Source organism: Taudactylus pleione, unplaced genomic scaffold (genome assembly GCF_031769625.1).
Source record: "Taudactylus pleione unplaced genomic scaffold, aTauple2 ptg000037l, whole genome shotgun sequence".
NCBI classification, from domain to species: domain Eukaryota; kingdom Metazoa; phylum Chordata; class Amphibia; order Anura; family Myobatrachidae; genus Taudactylus; species Taudactylus pleione.
The window spans coordinates 300,313-311,127 of NW_028284439.1; positions in this window are offsets into that span (position 1 = coordinate 300,313).

Sequence of the window (10,815 nt, forward strand, 5' to 3'; positions counted from 1 at the left end):
GGACCTAACCAACTATAGCAGAGATGAAGGAAGGTGGTTGGTGTGGCGTGCAGGACTCGGGAGCCGAGCATGCTACCCTGGGGGCTGGCTCGAGACAATGGCCGCCGCTCCTTTTATCCTGCACACAGGCACAGCCAGGGGACACCTGTTACTACTGTATGCCCGGATCTCCCCCTGGTGCCTGTAGCAGCGTGACATGAGAGACTTGTGGCAGGGCCGGTGCAAGGTTTCCGGGCGCCCTAGGCAAGATTTCAAAAGCGCCCCTGCTCCCTCCAATTCATAATATGCCACACATTAGTCTCCCCAGTTTGTAATATGCCACACAGCAGTGTCCCAAATTCATAATATACTAGTATATAGTATATGCCACACAGCAGAGAACCAAAATCATAATATACCTCATAACACTGCCACAAATTCATAGTATGCCACTCAGCCATGAATTATGTAATTATGTAGCCGCTCGCTCTCAAAAAGGGGCAGATATTTAAATTGAGCGCTCGCTCTTTGCGGTGTGAGGACGCCTCTATGTCTGTGCGAGCGTCCGGTAAATGCGCTCGCTATTTTTTCAAGACGCCCCTTTGCCGTTCGCAAATCACGTCATCTCCTGTTTTTATTAGATTATTTGGGAACATCGAACGGCATCTGAACTGCTCGCAGTGCTTGAGGTAGGAATTACTTCCCGTAATCACTGCGAGCAGTTCAGGCTAAAAGACAACCAAGTGACGTGGTCGACGACGCTCCTTTACTAATTATGCACTTCCATTAAACACCATTTTGACCGTTGGGCACGCCTGCGTTTGCACAACCACTCCCCCGTTTTCAAGCACCTTCCCCTGTTACCACCCACAAACAACACATTCTGTCACTCAAAATAGCAGCTCCTCTGTGTTTTACGAGCACACAATTTCGGACCGCAATGACTGGTTTGCGCACGCGCATTGCGAACCATAAGCATGTGCAGTTGTGCGACCATCGCTCAGAGCGAGCGTGCGGACGCTTGCGACCGGGTCTGAATCAGGCCTACTGTGTGCAAATAACCAGGAAGCATGCACAGTAGAAAAACATCATTCCACTGCATCTGCCATGGAGGGGAGGAACAGGCTAATGTCTCCTACCCAGGTAGGAAAGCAGATATCATGGGCCATACACTGTGATATATCTCAAAATGGGGCCTATTCATTAAACCTAAAATTCGATGGAGATAATTAGGTTTAGAACTCGCATGGAGTTCTACCTAATTATAGGTGGAATTCATCATTCCACCTCTCCATAAGTATTTATTCGCAAAAGCTGTCATTTTTGCGATGACAGCTTTTCGGGAAATAGATACTTTTCCCTGCCTACACTACCGTATCGCATCTGGAAACAGTGCTGCGCATGCGCTGTTGCATCTGTACCCCCCCTGTCGATTCTGCTATTCGCCACCTCACAGTGGCGAATAGTAACTGCATAAAATTCCAAAACTTCATAATTTTCGGAATTTGATGAATACCACAATTTCCACATCCCCATACTAATGTATGGGGAGTGTGGAAATTAACGCAGGGGAACTTAGCAAGGAGATATCTGTGATATCTCCTGTGCGAAGTCTGTTCATGAATACCAAAATAACGTTATTTAAGGAAAATGTCCTTAAAAACGTTATTTTAGTGTTGATGAATAGGCCCCAATGTATGGTCACGACAATATCTGCTGGGTATCAGTCTGACAGACATTTTATCTGACAGTGTATGCCCAGCATTAGAAAATGATTGAGTGATTTAAATGTCTATATTATATTTACGAGGTCAGAATGAGATCAAAAACTGACAGTTGAGGTACTTTGAGGGTCTGCATTTTGGAGGCATCAAATACATTTACTCTTAGGGGTAAATTTACTAAGATTCGAGTTTGGTTGAGATTGCAATCTCGGGTGAGTTTAGGCATGTTTTCCATCTCGCAAATTTACTAAAGGCAAAGTCTGGGGAGTTTGGGAGAGAGTTCTTTAATCTCACTCATAAAACTCGGGTGAGATCGCAAACTCGAATCTTCTCACCATCGGGTAAACTCGGAAGAACTTTTCATGAAAAAGATGCAGTTTGCAAATTTACTAAGAATTGAGATTTCAATCTCGGGTAAGATTACAGCAAACTCGCAGAGAAATTGAAGTTTCAAACACTCACCCTGCTGAGCTGCGAGTTTGCCAGAAACCTACACAGATCAGTGTGATTTTTGTATGTTTCTGCATGTGTCGTTGATGTATAGTGTTTTTATTTAACAAAATTATGAAGGGTCTCCCCCCCCCCCCCCAATAGCCATAACCGGCCCCAGATTGGTTAGCCAGTCCTGGTTCCAAAAATTACGGAAAACAAAACAAGTAGGATTCTCCCATAATTTAGGAACCAGCACCTGGCTGCAGGGCCAGTGCTGGTTTTAAATATAGGGGGGGGAAATTGCATAGGGGTCCCTGTACCTCCACTATAAAATAAATAGTTATAAAAAGACAAAATGCACACACTGTATATAGTAGAGCTTTATTACATACCTACCTCACTCACACATACTTACCTACTGCCAGATGTTCACGTCCACTTGCCCCCGTAGATCCCATTTGGAGTACCTGATAAAAAGATCTTATACTCACCTCCATCCTCGCGCTAGTCTCAGTAGCATCCAGGGGTCTTGGCAAAAAAACAAACCGGAACCCGAACCATATACTTACAGTACAATAGCGGTGTATGTGTGTGACCACTTACACCGCTAACCGACTCCTGACTGATCAGTGTGAAACTGTCAGGAGGCGCCAGCCAATCAGCTCATTTACCACTTGTCTGGCGTGGTCGCATCAGATGTGACCATGCCAGGCTGTTCTTTCCCTGACTTGGTTGCATCTGATACGACAAATCAGAAACGCCCACTAGGTGGCTGCTGGAAGATTATCCAGGCCCTTCTGAATTCTTTTAACCACCCGTAGGGGTAAATCTACTAAAGTGAGAGTTTTTAGAAATGGAGATGTTACCCATAGCAACCAATCAGATTCTAGCTATTATCTTCAAGAAATTGCTAGTTAAATGTTAAGTAGAATCTGATTGGTTGCTATGGGCAACATCTCCAATTCTAAAAAGTCTCACTTTAGTAAATATACCCCCTGGTGTCTGCCGTGCAGCTGATCACTGCTGATTGGGCAGCCCGAGGGCACCTCCCAGCCGGCGGCTGCAGTGAGCTATAACCACAGCGGAAATGTAAATCAAACATTCTTCAGTACCCCCAGTGTATACCTGGTGGCTGCAAAGAAGAGCAGCCACAGGGGAAATGAACTGTAAAGCTGCAATGTTCCAATATATCGGCAGTCAATGTTTAAACATTAAAATTGATGCTATGTACTTAAAAAAAAAAAACTTTTTATTTTATTTTATCTTTTTTTAGTAATGTTCTTGACCTAATTCAACAATAAAAAAAATGTAGAAAATATTTCTGAGCGAATTTGGGAACAGATAGTAGCCATTTGTGGAAACTCGTGTTTCTGCATGTGTAACAGGCCCATTAGCAGGGCCAGCTTAATAATGGGGTGGATGGAGCTCCAGCTCCAGGCCCACCCATCAAAATAGGCCCACAGCATCTGCTGTGCTGCTGTAAACAGGAAAAAAAATTCATGCTACAGCAGCCCACCAGTGGGTATCCGATGCTGCCCACCCCCATACCTGTCTATGAGCCGCTAAGCCCCCCGCCCGGCCGCGGCAGATCAAAAGCCGCCGCCGGCATGTAGTGGTTTCACGTGATGTTATGGCAGCGCAGTGGAAGGCTCCTCTCTCCCTGCGCCACATACACACACCGTGTGACGTCACAAAGGCACCGCCTCGACATCCACTGCGTTGTTGCTGTTCTAGTCGGACCAGTACAGCACAGCAGTCACTCACAGGCAGCTCCGTGAAGGCGGCTCTGCAGATTATCTGGCTCTCCTGACTGAGGTTAGTCGGCCCACCGGGTATCTTCATGCTGAATCTATCTATCTATCTGCAGGGTGATTTTTTTTTTATATCACTTTTTGTTTTTTTTTGCACGCTGTCTCTTGGACTGAGCAGTGCCATTCTGCAAGCTCTCCACTTGGGGGCCAGCATTTCCCATAAATTGTACCACTGAGATCATCTAGAGTCGCCTGGATAGCCGCTCCCTCATCCTCCTACAGGTCACCACCACTGATGCCACTTCTCCGGTCCACTTCTCCCTTGCCCCCACACGTGGTGAATGGCAGCAGTGTGGAGTTGAAGCGCGCCAACTCCAGGATTTACCTGTGGAGTGTAGACCTGCCTCTGCCGACGACTACTGATCCGCCCGATGGTCAGGTGGTCCCGGTGAGTGGAAGGAACTTCCACCTCTGCTGCCTGCACCTGCGAAGTTCTGCTGCTGCTGCTGCTGTGTAAGCCTTGGCTGCCATGGTGGGTTCTGGTGACTCGGTAGTGATCGTTTGTGGAGGGTCCCGACGGCCACTGGTCTCTGCTTGTGTATGTCTCCCCACCTGCTTTTGAGTGGACCTGCATAGGCGTGCAGCTTCATCTGCATCCTGCCTGTCGCTTCAATCATCATGGCCTCTGCATGTTCACCTGCTGTGGGATGTTAACTTTTGGCTCCTGCAGTGCTCTTCTCCTGACTCATTTTCATCTAGTCTCCTGTTGACAGTTCCTGCCTGATGCCAGGAGCTGTGATCCTACACCCCTTCTAAGATATTTTTCAATCCCTTACTTACCCTGCTATTGTGTCTACCCATCCCCTACCCCATGAAACTGCTTCCTTACAACTGCCCCCCCTGCACCTTGCAACAGTCATCCCTGCATCTTGAAACTGCCTTCCCTACAACTGACACCCGTGTACCCTGTACCTTCCACCCCTGCATGCTGTACCTTCCACTAAACTAAAAATTCTCTTGAGGTAATTAGGTTTAGAACTTGCATGGAGTTCTACCTAATTACCGGAAGAATTCATCATTCCTCCTCCCTATAACTATCTATTCCGAAAAGCTGTCATTTTTGCGATGACAGCTTTTCAGGAAATAGATAGTTTTCCCTATCTACTCTAACTTACCGCAGCTGGAATCAGTGCTGCGCATGCACCGTTACATCCGTAAAACCAGCGCATGCGCAACACTGCCTACTGCTGCGGTAATTCTGTCCCCATCAACCGTCTCCCCTCCTCCCTCAACTCACCTTCCCCCTGCCCCCCACTTACCTAGCCGCTGCAGCCGCCTCAGGCTCCGTCAGCTGTGCTGTCACTGTGTTCTCCCGGAAGAACACAGTAAAGTTTATAAAAAATAAAAGAAACATTTTCTATTTCTAAACTTTACTGTGTTCTGCCGGGAGAACACAGTGACAGCACAGCAGGAGGAGCCTGAGAAGCGATCAGAGTGATGGAGGGAGCCGGCGAAGGACCTGCCCAGCTGACAGCAGGGAAGTGTAACCCGCTGTACGCCACCTCAGAGTGACGTATAGTAACACCATCAAATTCCGAAAATACATAATTTTCGGAATTTGATGAATAGCCTAATTTCTACATCCCCATACTAATGTATGGTAAGTGTGGAAATTTACGCAGGCAGATTTAACAAGGAGATATCAGTGATATCTCCTGTGTTAAGTACAGTATCTTCATGAATACTAAAATAACAGTAATTAAGGAAAATGTCCTTAAAAACTTTATTTTAGTGTTGATGAATAGGCCCCTGAGAGTTGTACATGTATATAGAGGTGCTTTACAACCTTTCATGTAATAATTGGTGCAATAGTGAGATATCATACACATCATGTGTACTCATTTTAATTATAATTCACTTTTTTAAAAAATTTACATACTCTTCGATTATAGATAGATAGACAGATAGACAGATAGATAGATAGATAGATAGATAGATAGATAGATACTGTAGATACACATACATAGTGATGTACTGTACTCTGGTTTTGGTACCCCGCCTACAGGTGATTTGGAGCCACCCACATGAGGCCACTTCTAAAAAAATTTCCAGGGTCACTTTTAGTTCCCAATCCGCCCCTGAACTCCTGTACTAACACTAATTTATATTCCTTCTAGCCAGCACCGTAAGGAGGGCGGTGTGGCTGGTGCCGTAGCACAGGGCAGAGAGCCCTGTGGGCGGCATCGTCACAGCCCCGTAGCTCCTGCATCTGGCTAGCAGGGCACCTGGTACGGCACAGACCACACCCCTATATCCAGTAGCCACACCCCCACCATGGTGAGCACACCTCCTGCAGCAGCACACAATAGGCCCTTCAAAAAATTCAGCTCCAGGCCCATATAGACCTTAATCTGGTACTGCCCATTAGTGATCATGAATAGGCACCTTAGTGTTAATGCATATATAATTTACATAGGTTAATACATATACTGTATAAACATCACTTGTGTATCATATCAGTGACAATGATATGTGTATATTAAATAGATCATTAATAGCATGTATCTTTCTTGTACAGAGCACCAGTGTTTGAGGAGTATATATACTGTTCTCAGTGGTCTCTCAACTCCGAGATGTTTGGCTTGGTTATAGTCCAGCTGCTCTGATTTCACCTGGGTTCTTCCTAAATAAGGAAATCCCCAGTGACACAGCAGGGAGATTTACCTGCACTGACATGTTTACACTGTGACTGGGAGGTGTACAAAGGGCTCCCTCTATTGTTCAGTTGATCGATTGACTTATTGTTCTTATCCTTGTTGCCATTTACAATAACACTGTATGTATTAAAGGGGATATTTGTGAAATAAAAAAACTGGAGTAAATAGTGTAGGGAGTTATTTAAGATTTGCTACATACATCATCATGGAATGTTCAATACTAATATTTACTTTTGTTAGCAATTACTCAATGTTCAGTGTATGTCTATTAGGGGCATACAAGGGCAAACACAGGATTTTTAGGGGTTTCCATATGTTTTATATACAAAACCTACTAAATTTGTGCCACTCAAACTAAAAATAGTAATGAAATTTCGATCATTAAGACTGAAGCCTTAATGGTTGTGTTCCTTGGGAATGCAGATATGGTATGCCACCACACCCTGTGGTTAAATGCAGATTCAGAACTCTCACAGAGTGAGATTGCTGTCACTCACAAAATGGTGGAGTTGCTAATTTACAGAATTGTGTGTTCATTGGAATATACACATGCAGTCTATGCAACTGAGGTCTGAGCAGTTATGTGGCACACACATCCCACTCAGTGCCCACAATCTTCCCATTCATTCACCACAACAATCCCAATGGGTTCCAACATCCTTCTCACTCCATACATCCATCTCGTTCAGAATACACATTAAGCTCCCTAATTTCTAAAACTATGATACTCACCTGTACACATGTACGCTATCTTCACCTCCATGCTGCTATAACTTTCCCAATCCCTACAGCTGTGTGGTCTCCTAACTGTGGTAGTTCTTTATTCTCTCATCCGCACCAATCTGTCTTTCCCCATCCGCGCCACTCTGTTTCCTTCTGCATGTACCACCACCTTCCCCCTAGTCACACCTCATCTGTGCTACTCTTTCTTCCTCCATCTGCACCACTCTGCCTTCCCCCCAACAGTGGCAATCTGTCTTCCTCTCTATCCGTACCAATCTGTTTTTCCCAATCTCTACTGATGTATGTTCTCCCAGTGTGCTAGTCTGTATTCCCTCTTCCGTACCAATCTGTCTTTACCCATCTGCGCTGCTCTGTGTTCCAGCATCCATGCCACTGTGTACCCCCATCCACGTCGCTCTGTTCTCCCAAACCGTGCCACTCTGTCTCCCCTGCATCCGCTCCACTGTTTTCCACGCATCTACATCACTTTGTCCCCCTCATCCGCACCACTGTTTTCCCCCTATCTGCATCCCTTAGGCTCCTTCCCATCAGTGCTGCTTAATCTCCCCCCCTCTCCATGCCTGTATGTCCCCATTCACACTGCTCTGTCTCTTCCCCATCCACTCCACTCTTGCATAGACTGCATGTGTGTATTCCAATGAGCACACAATTCTGTGAAATAGCAGCTCCACCATTTTGTGAGTAACAGCAATCTCACTCTGTGAGAGTGCTGAATCTGCAGTTAACTATAGGGTGTGATGGCATACCATATCTGTATTGTGCACGTCATTTAATGATCAGAATTTCATTGCTTTTTTTTAGTTTGAGTGGAACAAATTCAGTAGGTTTTGTGAAAGTTCAAATCATCTCTAAGAAGCCTTAATGGCATGTGAAACTGTAAGGTTTTTTGTCTATGGAATTTCATTGCTTTATTATAATTTATTAACCATCAGGGTTTTGACGAGCAAACTGGGCCACCTGCAGGGCAGAAGGACAACAAATAGGTACACTAGCATTGGGTAGAGGAGCGGACAGCACACAGGAGGTGTTTTGGAGGTGCAGAGGGAGAGACAACTGCGGGGGCAGGCTGCTGGTGTGTGGCGCAGTGGCAGCAACAAAGCCGTGCACAGAAGCATCAGCAGACGACAGAGGGATTCACTGGTGCTGGGCATGCACCTAAGAAAATCAAACTAATAAGACACAGATGCATAGACGTATCAGTGAGATCCATCCATGCATCTGTTAAAAAATGAAGGTGTAATATAAAAAAAAATGACATGCCTCCACAGCACAACCAGCATTGGGCTTTGAAGCCCCAGTGCTGGTTGTGCTAAATACAGGGGACAAACGATGGGCTTGGGGGAAGGAAACGTCCATTAGCTGCAGCCGGGACCTGGGGGGAGGGGAGGTTAGTGGGCTTTTGCTGTGGCCGGGACCTGGGGATGGTAGCGGGCATTAGCGGCAGTGGTACAGGCGGTGGTGGTGCGGGCTGCAGGATCCAGGAGAGGTAGCAGCAGACAGGTGCAGGCTCGGTTCTGAAAGATCCGTGATACCTGCATCTGTGTATAAATAAACAAACACAGAAGCAGGGACGGGACAACCACAACAGGCTTTGGAGACCCAGTACTGGTTGTGCTAAATACAGGGGACAAATGACGTAGGGGTCCCCCATATGGAGCACAACCAGCACCAGGCTTTTCAGAACCAGTCCTGGTTGCCAAAATACGGAGGACAAATGACGTAGGGGTCCCCTGTATTCAGAGCAACCAACACTGGGCTCTGAGCCGGTCCTGGTTCTGGAAATACAGGGGTATGTACCAGAACCAGCACCAGACTTTTTCTAACTGGGGGCTAATGCCACAGCCAGGGGAGCCTTCACCATGCCCCCCGGCTGAAGCATCAACCCTTACCGCTAGTCAGCCGAGGCCAGGGGTCCCTGGGGAGCTGGGGACCCCCCAAATAAAGGAGTCCCCCTCTCCAGGGCACCCCAAGTCCAGGCTGATAGCCCAGGGCTATACCTGTCACCCCTGGCCTGTGGGGGCCGGGTTGATTATGTAATGTGTAGTGCAAAATAAAGACCTAAAATATTGTCTTTTGCAGAAGCACTACAGGCACTACAAGCCCCGGCAATTCTCCCCCGCATGCTGGTACTTGGAGAACCACAAGTACCAGCAAGCGGGGCATTGAGGGCCCGCTTGTACCTATAGTACCCCTGTAAAAGAAATATAAAAAAAACAGACACCGAATGTTTTAAAATTTTATTTTTCTGTACCTTCACCTGGGGGGCGGCAGCCTTTAAGCTCTTTTTCATGGCTGCCGCTTCCCCCAGGACTTCCACGGCGTCTTCACCTGGAGGGAGGCGGCCTTTAAGCTCTTTTCCATGGCCGCCGCCCCGGCATCTTCTTTCTTCGGCAGGTCTTGTCTGCTGCCACCCGGCCGATGGACTGACATGCTGTGTGCTCGCACTGGCTTATATAAGCTAGCCGAGGGGGCGGGGCGATGATGGCGCGCTCCGTGTTTGGCAGAAGCCAATGGTGAGAACCACTCATTGGCTGAGAGGCGGAAGGCTCACTTCTCTCAGCCAATGAGCGCTCTGCACTGGGATTTCTGTACTGAAATCCCGTGGTGGAGCTGTCATTCGGGTAGTACTGTCCTCTAAAGTTCGCTGGTTCGCGTATTTCGTTTTTATTTGCCAAAACACTGGATTACCTACTTTGGAATGAAGAGGATCTGATCCATGCATAGGAGGTGAGGTGAGTATGGATTTTTTATTACAGATACACCATTGGATTAACTACATGGACAAGAGGACCGATGAGCTACAGGGATACATACAGTAGGTGAGTATGTGAGATAGTGTGTGTGCATGTATGTTTTAATACAATTTTACTTTCTATGGTGTGTGTGTTCTGTGTTTTTTTTTAATATTGCTTTTGCTGTGGAACTACAGGTACCAGCGGGCCCATAATGCCCTGCATGCTGCTACCTGTGGTTCTCCAAGTACCAGCATGTGGGGGAGGCTTGCTGGAAACTGTAGTTCCACAGCAAAAGACAATATTTTAACTCTATACTTGCACCACACTTTACATAATCAACTCGGCACCCACCAGCCAGGGGTGCCGGTGATGGCACAGGGCTATCGGCCTGGTCCTGTGATGCCCTGGAGAGGGGGACCCCTTTATTGTGGGGGTTTCCAGATCCCCAGGGATCCCCAGCCTGGGCTGACTAGCGGTCAGGGGTGATGCTTCGGCTGAGGGGCCCGGTGAAAGGGCTCCCCTGGCATTTCCCCCTGCTAGAAAGAGTCCGTTGCTGGATCTGGTACATACAGGGGGACCCTACACATTTGCCCCCTGTATTTCCAGAACCAGGACTGGCTCAGAGCCCAGTGCTGGTTGCGCTGAATACGGCGGACCCCTACGTCATTTGTCTCCCGTATTTTAGGCAAACAGGACTGGTTCTGAAAAGCCTGGTGCTGGTTGTGCTTCATAC